The following is a 12,167-nucleotide window of genomic DNA, read 5'->3' as shown; positions in this document are numbered from 1 at the left end:
GCTTGAGCTATCTCTCCAGCCCAAAGCATGTGTTCTTTTGTTATTGGTATCTGAACCATGATGTGCTTATACAATGAATTGTAAAGTTTCATTTTCTAACTCTTTTAAAGAGTTTATAAAAGACTGGCATTCTTTCTAAACGTCAGTGTGATTGTCCTTGAACATATTTTAGCCTTCAGCTTTTGTTCATAAGAAGATTTTTTAAATTATCATTAACAAATCTCATTGCTTATTATAATTCTATTAATTTTCTATTTTTTGCCAGTCTTAGCAATTTGTGTCTTTATGGAAAATTTCTCTTTTCTTCTTCTAGGATATGTTATGTGTTAGTTTAAAGTTTAATGTGTTATTTCTCCTTTGGCATTTCTTCCTTTAATTTAGGTGTTTTGTGCAGGGTCCCACTGCAGAACTTGGACTCCTAGTAATCTTCCTGTTCTCAGCCTCCCCAGTGCTGGGATTACAGGCATGTGCCACCACAGCCAGACTCGGTCAGCGGGTCAGTGCACCAAGGGGTAGTGCCAGTGCAGCATGTGGTGTCAGGGATTGAACCTCAATCCCTGCACCTGCCTAAGCAGGCACTTAGTCTGCTGAACTATCTCGTCAGCCCTTGCCTTTAGCATTTCTGACATCAATCATTTGGATTATCTCTTTTTTGTTGTTGGTTTACCTATGTATTTGGCAATTTTGTCATTTTTTCAAATGGCCAGCTTTTCATTTGTTGGATAAATACCTATTGATTTTTATTCATTCATTAATTTATTTATACTATAATATGTGTTATTTCATTTATCTGTATATTTTAACCTCAGTTACTCTTCTTAACTTTTTTCTGTACATCAGGGAACATTTGTTCTGCGGCACTGATGGTTCAGCTTGGGGAAAACTAAGCTAGATCCCCAGCCTTTCTCCTAGTTTTCTTGTAAGGGATAGTCTCACCAAGCTGGCCAGAAGGAACTGGGCTCCAACGTGTGGTCCTCCTGCTTCAGCCTCACACACGGCCGGGACTGCCGACCTGCCTCTCCGTGTCTGACTTATCTCTTAATTTTCTAAGAGGGGGGATAAGTTTGCTCACCTATCTTCTTTTATTCAGATCAATATATGCATATATTGTTTTCTTCCAAATATTATTTTGTGGCATCTTCTAATATTGGTATACTGCATTTTCTTTTTTATTTGTCTCAAAGCATATCCTTATTTCCTTTTTGTCTTATGTTATTTATTAAGGAATATGCTATTTTTTATTAATTTTATTGAGAAACAAATAGCAATGAGACCATTTCAAAACAGGTTAGTAGGACAGTTTCAATAATTACTACATTGCATATTGTTGTCTTTGTACTGATTATCCATAGTACAAGATGCAGACATGATATCCTGTCCAAACACTATTAGTACAAATCTTTCTTCTCATTAAGAGAAAGTAGCTGTCTATCTATCCTACTTTGCATATACAGGTACAAAATGGTCCTTCATTTATATCCCCTTTTTTGTTTAGTTTTGTCAGAGATGGGTGTTTCATTGCCATTTAAATATTGTAGGTGCGTGAATTCAACAAAGTAATCCAATATAGTCTAGTAATCCATAATAGCAGTGGATTATCCATAGGACTGGCAATGTCAGAAGTTGTTGACTGGAGCCTTTCACAGCTCAGCATATTTCTATGGCTTTACTTTTTATACCTCATTTTTATGCTTTTTGCTGGATGGTTAAGACCAAGATAAAGCAAGCCTTAAACAACAAGAAATGTAACTTTTGTATCTGCCAAGGTCAGTCAAATCCCCTCAGGATTTACCCTGAAACCCTGTACCGCAGTTTGTAGATTCTTTGTCAGTGTCAGCCATGTGGAAGGAGCAGGCTATTTAACTTCATATACTTATGATTCTTCTACTCTTCATTTCTTTCATTTCTAATTCTATATAAGACACAAATCCTTTTGAATTTTTGAAGTCATTTTGTGGCTTAGCATATGGTGTCCTGGACAATGTTCTGGGTGTACACGAGAAGAATGTACACTGGGCTGTGTTGGGTGGAGTGTTTCGCACGTGTCTACTAGGGCTAATTGGTTTATTGTGCTGTTCGAGTGTTCTATTTCCCTGTTAATTTTCTGTCTAGTTATTCCATCCATTACTGAAAGTGCGGTATTGAAGTGACTAACAATTCTGTTTGAATTGTTTATCTCCCAGAAAATCTGTATTGTTTCATGTGTTTTGGGGATCTGTTATTAGGTGAACATGTTTATAACTCTTATCTTTCTGATGTTATAAAACATAGTTACTATTTGCCTTTATCAATAATATCTACCTTAATAGTTGCTGTTCCTAATATTAGTATAGGTGCTTCCGCTCTGTCTTTTTGTAATGCTTGCTTGGTGGCATTGTTTGATTTTTCACCTGCTTTGTGTTTTTGGCTCTACAGCATATTCCACTCAGAGAGTTTATAGTTATTTTCCATTACTTCTTCAACATATTTAATTTAATTTAACTTTAATTAGTTTACTTTTCATGGAAGCATTGCTAATGCAACATTTTAAAAATGCCAATTTTCTCTTTTCTTCTACATCTTGTGTTGTTTTCTTTGCTCAGTTCCTCCTTTAAATACATATTCCTGTGTGTTAAATATATATTTTATTATGTGTTAAGCGTCTATTTTGTGGGGTACCATTTTCACTCCCTTGTCTTTTATTTGCAGTGCATGTTTAAGTTATTTTCCTTGTGGTAGCCTTAAAGATTATCATTAACAGCTTAATTTATAACAGTGTAGCATAGATTAACACCAATTTAAGCTTTCAAAACAACTTTGCTTCTTTATAGCTGTGTTCCCTCCTCCTAATTTGTAGTTTTTAAATATAAATTACATTTTATAGATTTTTAATCCTATCAGCACAGATTTATGAATATAACTTTAGGCATTTTGCCACTGTATTTGATTAGAATAAAAGGAACAGAGCCATAAGCTCCATGAGATTGTGTTTTATGTTTCCCTAAGTAGTTACATTCACTAAGGCTAGTTCGTTCTAGCCGTCCTTTGATTTGAGCCTGATAAATTCCATTCAGCCTAATTCATAGCAGTTTTTCTAACTAAATGTTCTTAGTTTTGCATGTTTCTTGTTGTTGCTCTTTTATATCTAGGAAGATATTAATTTCTTTATATTTTGAAGGAAAATTTTGTTGGACATAAGAATTATTCATAGTCCCTTTTTTCAGTGTTTGTATATGACATCTCAACTTTCTTCCGTCCAACAGGGTTTCTTATGAACAAAGATAATTAATTGCTCATGTGTCACGCTCTGGCCCACTCTTCCTAACTTAAACGCTCCCTCTTTGAGCCAGGTAATCCCAGCGACTTGGGAAAGTAAGGCAGGTATATTGCAAGTTCCAGGTCAGTCTGGGCAATTTAGTGAAACTCGGCTTCAAAATAAAAAAAAAATTTAACAGGGAGGGGAGGTACGGAGGATACTAATGTTTTTGGGGGGGCTGTTCTTCCTTTAAAAGCTTTCTTTTTTGGCCTTTCAGTAGTACCTGGACTATCTGTATATTGATAAAGTTCACAGTGAGCCACAGATCAGTAAATCTCTGCTTTTATTTTTGAATATTATTTTTCTTTTCTTTCTTTCTTTCAAACTATGTCTTCCTCACTTCCCTTGTGGCACTCACAAAATCAGAAGAGGTTTATTTTGGCTCTGGTTACAGTCTTGCCGGGCCCAAGAGAGAACGGCACGACAGAAGGCCCCAGAGAGAGGAAAGCTACAGCCTGGGAGCCAGGAGCGGAGGAGCCAAGCAAGGTAGCCAGTGTGTGTGTGAGTGTGCGTGCATGTGCCCTCCTGCTCACAGGCCCCACCTCCCAGCAGCACGTCTGGTGCCCCTTCCTCCTAATTCGGTCATGTCCCAACTGCCCAGCCTGTGAGTGCAGAAGGCTTTTGGTGAACTCGCAGTTCAAATCTTCACACTGGGTGCTATTTCTGAACTTGTTATTTCTTCTGTCAGCTTCAGTCTGCTACCATAAGCCTGTAGCATGTCACTTCTTTCACTTAATGTATTTTACTTTTCCACTGCAAAGTGGTTTTTGTTGTTGTTCTTGTTTTTTTTAATGTATTTGGTACAGGGTCTGTAGGGTGTTCAGGGTCTCACTACGCAGGTCGTAATGATTCTCCTGTCTTCAGCCTCCCAAGCCCTGGGATTACACGTAGTGCCACCATGCCCGGTCTCAGTCGCTGTCCCTATGCACCCCAGGGGCGGGGCCAGCAGGTCACAATGGGGATCAGACCCCCAACCACTGAGCTATGCCTAAGAAGGTGCTTTAGTCCGCTGAGCTATCTGGCCAGCCCTCGTGTTTACATTTAATAAATATTAAACATGCCTACATTATTTTATTTGAAGTGAATTCCTTACTTACAATTTAAAATATCGGGGGAAAAAATTAAAACATCACATTATGGATACTATATAACTTGTGAGGTATTTTTTTAAAAAATCTTTTGATCTTCAAATATGGCTTCTTTTAGCTTGCTTAAATAACTGATGCTAAATAGTTTTTTTGTTTTTTTTTGGTTTTTTGGTGGTACCAGAGATTGAACTCAGGACCTTGTGCTTGCCAGGCAAGCATTTATTCCACTGAGCTATCTCCCCTGTCCATAAAACAGTTGATTTAAATTACATATGTCGTAAACTCATCTTACAAGACATCGGGCTTCTTCCCAAGGAAAAGTTCCTATGGATTCCTTTCATTCTATTTCATTTGAGCCACACTTTCTTGCCTCTTTGTGTGCCTGTTCTCTTGTTTTCTCAAAGCCAACCTTTTAAATAATACATGTGACTTCTGTAAACTATATTACTACATCCTCGAGGATTTGCTTTTATTATTTCTTGATGACGGTTTTGATCATTTAGTGAGCTTCATAAAATATGTTTATAGGTTGGGATTATGATGAGGGTTTAGGTATTCTGATGGCATTTTATAGATTGTGCACATGTCTACTTGTTTTTATTCTCTTTCATCTCCAAGAGCACCCTCGCAAGGATTTTAGTCTGCTGTGGTTTGTCTTAGGGTTCATTGTGTAGCACATATGTAAATGAATTGATGAATGGGTGCATGAATGAATGAAATATCATAGTTATTCATAATTTTATTCAACTAGCCTGCATTTTTCTATTTCAAATGAATTTCTTACTTATAGTCTAAAACTTGGGCAGATTTTTACATTTGTTCTGCCTAATTGCTCTGTATCTTCATTATTGTGATGCCATTGAAATTTTGATTTCATTACTGATAGATTATGTCTTAAATTTAACATTTTTGTGTTCTTCATTTCCTGTTTCTCTATTAATTATCTTATCATCTCTTTTCCCCCATGAGAGGCTGAGATGTATTTTGAAATCCATTTTGGTTTACCTGCAGTGTGGTTACATGTACTTATCTCTCCGAGTAGCTTTTATCTGTGAGCGCTCCACTTCCTGTCTTTTATTAGAGTAATGGAAATTACTCAGCCTGCATTTAGATTTCAGGAGTAAATATGCAATTTTTGCTTCCACAATCAAACATTATTTAACACATTCAATAGCAGAAGAAAATTATGTGCTATTTGCTTATAGCTTTTGGGCTGTATTTTCTGTCTTATTTTCTGATACTCCAAAATTCCTTCTTTCATTATATTCTTTCTGATTAAAGAACATTATTACATCGTGCAGTCGTAGCACATCCCAAGCAAACATTCTTAGGCAACCTGTACTTTAGTTTTTCGTGAACTGAAAAGCCCTTGTTTCCTCCTTATTTCTAAATATATTTTCAGCAGCTATGGATCTCGGAGTGGCCATCATTTCCGTTCAGAACTTGAAAATTGTTGTACCACTCCCCGTGCGCCCCCATGACTTCTAATGAGAACTCCGCTGTTCTCGAAATTGCTTTTCTCCTGTAGGTAAGGTGTTGCTTCTCCCCAACAGCTCTTAAAAGATTTTCTCTGCCATTTCTTTTTCTGAGGTTTGATTACGTTCTATCTTGGCGCCCAGCTCTTTGGGTTTATCCTGTGTGAACGTCATACAGCTTCTTGAATGTATTTCTTCTTGTCTTTGGCCACATTTGAGGAGTTTTCAGCCATTACTTCCTCGAGTAGTCTTCTAGGCCTGTTGTCTTCCTTCTCTCTATCCAGAATACCTGCCTACAACGTAAAGTTGGGATCTCTTCTTAGAAGGTCACAGGTCCCTGAGCTTGTGTTTATATTTTTCCAGTCTAATTATTCACTGTAAATATAATTGGGTAATTTCTATCATCTTATCCTCAAGCTGACAGATTCTTTTCCGTATCCTCCCAGTTTTCTGTTCAGCCTGTCCTGGGAACTCTTTTTTCTGCCCTTCGGTATAGCCACCTATTTACTACAGGCTCTGTTAGTTTCTGTAAGATTTTGTACAAAAGTGATTATGTGGTTTCAGAAAAAAAGACAGCTATATCTTTTCTGCAAAATTTGTTAAGATTTTTTTCCTTCAAAATTCATTGTACCACACAGAGCGTTAAGTATGCTGCTGAATACAAGCAATGAAGTGGATATGGTGTTTTATTCCTGAAATCATAAAGAAATCATTCATCCCTTTATTGGTAAGTATGCATTTCAGTATGCTTTCATGAAGGCTATTACATCCAGATAGAAAAGAGGAAGGAAGCAAGTGGCCTTCAGGAACAAGTGGGTGGATGCAAGCTAAGGCCATTCTGTACCACTGTGTGTCTGCAAGAGAGACAGCACAGCTTCTTTTGTTCCTCAAAGACTCACTTAAGGAAATCAGACAATTTTTGTGGTGCCTGCATGACAAGAATTGGAGTTGTTCCCTGGTTAGATAGTTGACAGTCCACTAGACTTGTTACCTGTGCTATCCCTCTAGTTATGCTAATGTACTGAGAAATGTCTTTGTCTCACCTAATTTATCAGGTTTAGCACATGAAAGTTTCCAGAATATTTTTGTATTATTCTTTTAATGTTCGTAGTATGTTGGGTAATATGTCATTTTTTCATATATCTAAATTTGTATATCTTTTTATGACTTCCTTACTTATAACATAATCAATCTTATTGATCTTTCTAAGGAATCTGTTATTAAAAAACTTCCCCACTAAGGAAAACAATCTTGCAAGCACTTACAGCTTCACAGGCAAATCCTATAAAAGTTTAGGAAGATATTATTTTGTTCTTACACAGATATCCAAGAGAAGAGAAGGGACCGATTTTTTCATATGAGGATTATCCAGATAACAAAAGCAAATGAACACATTATAGGGAAATTAAGATTAATTTCCTCATGAGTATGGATATAAAATTCACCACAACATATTTGCATAGTAAATCCATAAATATGTAAAAAAGATATAATAAATCTTCATATAGTGGATTTTGTGAAAGTTAGGTTTAATGTTAAAAGTCAAGCAATGTAATTCATTACTTAGTGAATAATGGAGTAAATTATAGAATCATCTCATAAAATGTAGTGAAACTATTGGATTAAATTCAACCACTATGCAATATAAAAACTATATAGCGAAGATTAGAAAACAGCTTCCTCTAACTGACACGGTGTCTAGGACAAACCCATATACGAAGTCATACTTATCAATAAAGGGATGAATGATTTCTTTATGATTTCAGGAATAAAACACCATATCCACTTCATTGCTTGTATTCAGCAGCATACTTAACGCTCTGTGTGGTACAATGAATTTTGAAGGAAAAAGATCTTAACAAATTTTGCAGAAAAGATATAGCTGTCTTTTTTTCTGAAACCACATAATCACTTTTGTACAAAATCTTACAGAAACTAACAGAGCCTGTAGTAAATAGGTGGCTGTACCGAAGGGCAGAAAAAAGAGTTCCCAGGACAGGCTGAACAGAAAATTGGGAGGATACGGAAAAGAATCTGTCAGCTTGAGGATAAGATGATAGAAATTACCCAATTATATTTACAGCGAATAATTAGACTGGAAAAATATAAACACAAGCTCAGGGACCTGTGACCTTCTAAGAAGAGATCCCAACTTTACGTTGTAGGCAGATGTTCTGGATAGAGAGAAGGAAGACAACAGGCCTAGAAGACTACTCGAGGAAGTAATGGCTGAAAACTCCTCAAATGTGGCCAAAGACAAGAAGAAATACATTCAAGAAGCTGTATGACGTTCACACAGGATAAACCCAAAGAGCTGGGCGCCAAGATAGAATGTAATCAAACCTCAGAAAAAGAAATGGCAGAGAAAATCTTTTAAGAGCTGTTGGGGAGAAGCAACACCTTACCTACAGGAGAAAAGCAATTTCGAGAACAGCGGAGTTCTCATTAGAAGTCATGGGGGCGCACGGGGAGTGGTACAACAATTTTCAAGTTCTGAACGGAAATGATGGCCACTCCGAGATCCATAGCTGCTGAAAATATATTTAGAAATAAAGAGGAAACAAGGGCTTTTCGAGTGAAATGAAAGTATGACAATTTAGTACTAACTACTGTACTATAAAAATGAGTAAAGATGTTTCTAAACCAAAATGAAGCAAAGAAAGTTAAATACTGAGAAATTTTTTTTCTAAAATTGGTGAAGTCCATGTTGTCTTTACACTTTCTGTGTGTGATCTTTCTGCTTTATTTTTTCTTATCAAAACTTTCTAGTTGTATTTTTTGAAGTATGGCATGCTTTAATTCACATGTATATGTTGTACAAATATTTTTTACTTATTTATTATTATTTAGACAAAATCATTTACTGAAAATTTAACCTTTACCCTATTGAGTTAAGTTACATTTTGATTGAAAAGTTACTTGTCCATTGGGGCTGGGGAGATATCTTAGTAAAATAAGCACTTCCCTGGCAAAAGCAAGGTCCTGAGTTCAACCCCAGTTCTGAAAAAAAAAAAACACAAAAAAACTTGACTCTGTGTGTGTGTGTGTGTGTGTGTGTGTGTGTGTGTGTGTTCTTGGATTTAGGCTTGTAATCTATTGATCAGTGTGATTTCCTCAGGCAAGTAACATATTATCTAGTTTAGTGTTGATTTGTAGTATATCCTTTGAAAAGTGTTCAGCTAGTCTAGTAATTCCCACGTTTTAGAGCAAGCTTGATAATTCTTATCAAGTGATGCTCAGGGATGTAGTTGAGATTGTGTTGTAGCTATAAGTTTCATTCTGGTTAATGAAAGCAAAAGTGAACTGTCTAACGTGTGATCTTATTTAAGTCTTCCTTGGTTAATTCAATAATATGCTCTAATTTTTATTGTGAAACTCTTTCTACTATTTTGGTAAATTTATTGGTAAGGGCTTAAAATGTTTTATGGCACTCTATGTATTATTTCAAATTATGACTTCCAATTGTTAGTATTTGTACATTCCTATAAGTTGATTTAAAAAATATGTTTAAATAATATAAGCACACTATATTAGCTAATAAATTTTAATAATTTTTATACATTCCCTGAAGGTTTTCAACAAAAATAAGCATTTTATGTACAAATACTGGCAGTATTATCTGTCTGTAAAACATTTAAAAAATATTTTCATGGGGTTTGCTAAAGAAAGTTTTTTCTTTTTAATTTTTTATTAGTATATATTTGTGGAAGATAGTGCTCCATTCCTTTGCCCCCTTCCACCCTCTCATGACTTCTTCCCACATGAGAGACACCCAGCCTGTTATCTATTCCTTATTTTGAGTCTTACTGATGTATTGGCTATTAATGACTATTTTACTTGAATTCACGTGATACTGCTATCTGTGCATACAGGGCCTAATAATTAAATCATAGTGGTGTATAGTTACACATTCTGAAATGTATGATAATATTTTTCATTGACATAATTAATTGTTCATGTTTATAGCATGTAGTGTGAGATTTCAACGGATCCAGCATGTGTAGATCAAATAAGAGTAGCTAACGTTTCTATCTCATTATCCAACCATTTACCTTCTGGTTGTTCATAAAATATGTAATATGTTACTGTGTACTATGACCACCCCATGTGCTGTAAAGCACTGGGGCTTCTTCCTTGTGTCTAGGTGCCACTGGGTGCCTGTTGTCTTACTCCCCACCACTCTCTCTTTTTCCAACCCTTTCTGGCCTCTAACTAGCACTGTTACAAATTCCAATCAAGTTACTATGTTTTAATGTCTGCCTTTGAGAGGCAACACGCAGAGTCTTTCCTTCTACATCTGATATGACCTATTTCATTTGACTTAATGTCCTTCAGTCCCCATCCATTCTGCTGCAAATGATAGCGCATTGCTTCTTATGACTAAAAAGTATTCCATTGTTAAATAAATGGTCAAGTTAAAGTCTCGTAGGTTTCACTTTCTATGACAGTCATTTATTCATTAATTTTCTTGCTTATAGTGTCTGGGACTCACCCAGTACATTGTTGACTGAAAAATTGTAAGAGAAGGCATCCTTGCTCTATTTCTTAAGGGAAAAATCACTATTTTTCTGTGTAAAGCCTGATGACATTTGTAGATAATTCGTAGGTGCCTTTTATCAGATCAAAGGTGTCCTCTGCTATTAATTCATTGATAGATTTTATAGGCAAATGACTAAATTTTTCATAATAATTTTCTACATCTACTAAGTTAAGTATATTTTTGCCATTTCATATCTTATGTTAATGTTATATATGATTATATGATATATTAGTATAAGTGAAAAACACCTTGATTGATTTTTAGGTCTCCAGTTACCCTTACATTTTAAGGAGAAATTCTACTTCATGCTGGCCATTAGAAAATTTAATATTTCTTAATTCAATTCTTTAATATTGTGTTAAAGAATTTTTCTTATATGATCATTGTAGAAATTGATCAGCAGTTTTCTTGTATATTTCTGTCACATCTGGTTTTTGTATCAAGGCAGTGATGTAGTCATAAAATTAGTAAGAAAATTGTTCAGAAAATTGTTAAGCCCCAGGGCCTGGACTGCTCAGCCCTGACTATTTCCAAAACTGTCATCTTGTTAGAATTGACATTTTGGCTGATGCTAAGATTTGAGCTCTTATGCTGTAGGGTCACTCTTCCTGTACGAATATTTTTATATTCCTGAGCCCTTGGACCACAGAGTACCAGTTTAACCAGAGAGCTCAAGCTACAATATGTTCGTGGCAAATGCCTCGTGTTTTTGCTGTTGTTTTGTTTTTGTGGATTGTAGCTAGATTCTGACTGGCTGTGGTTAGTCGCCTGGGGAAGTGATCTGAAAGAAATGAGCTTGTCAACGAAGCTCCTGTGAACTTCTCTGATGGGTAGCACTTCTCCTGTATTACATCATTTTGCGAGGAGAATTGAGCACACCCATGCGACTCCTTCAGGGAAGGGCAGTTAGAAGTTAATGCTTGCATTCTTTTGGTCTTTGGACCATATACCTTTGTTTTTTGTTGCTTTCCATGTTGCCTTTTATTGAGCATAAATATAGCAGCCTTTCTTAGTCCTCAGAGTGTCTGAGTGTGGTTGTGAGAATCCTGTTGACAAGTTAGGTCCACAAGTGGAATTCAGAAGAGTAATTGTCTCAGAAAGATGCCAATTTGTTTTGTTTTCTTTTGCTTGGAAAGGGGAAAACAATAGCACAAGGAATTAAAAACTTGAGAGGTGTGGCTGAGTGCCAAGTCATCTGCTTTTGGGGGTATTCTTGTCCTGTGATCAATTATGGAAGGAATAAAGTAAGATATAAAAATGATAGATCCAATCCCTTGAGACTGCACTCACTGGGTACTTAGGGAAATCCAGAGTAATGATTTAAAAATCATAATAATGATGTAAAAGATAATATTTATTATCTTTATTTATAATAGCTAAAATTAAAATAAAGCATATGGGTGGGAGTGGTTCTGGACCTGCCCCAAGCTGAATCGTGGTCAGTCTTAGCTGCTGCTCTGTTATGGATAAACTAGAATATCAACTTGACTGGAATGAGAAAGGCCTGGGATGGAAAGAAAGCACATTTTTTACTTTGGAGAGGTACTTGATTAATAAGTGTGGCAGCAAAGCAAAAGAGGAGACTTCCCTGAATGAGGGGCTATATTGCAACAAGTCAGGAGGAGGAGGCCAGGCAAGACGGGCTTTTTCCCCCCATAATTTTATTGAGAAACAAATAGCAATGAGACAGTTTCAAACCAAATTGGTAGGACAGTTTCAATAATTAACACATTGCATACAGTCTTCCTAGTGGTTAACTGCTGTACTAG

This window comes from Octodon degus, unplaced genomic scaffold (genome assembly GCF_000260255.1).
Source record: "Octodon degus isolate 3935 unplaced genomic scaffold, OctDeg1.0 scaffold00002, whole genome shotgun sequence".
Classification (NCBI taxonomy): Eukaryota; Metazoa; Chordata; class Mammalia; order Rodentia; family Octodontidae; genus Octodon; species Octodon degus.
This window is presented reverse-complemented; position numbering follows the sequence as displayed.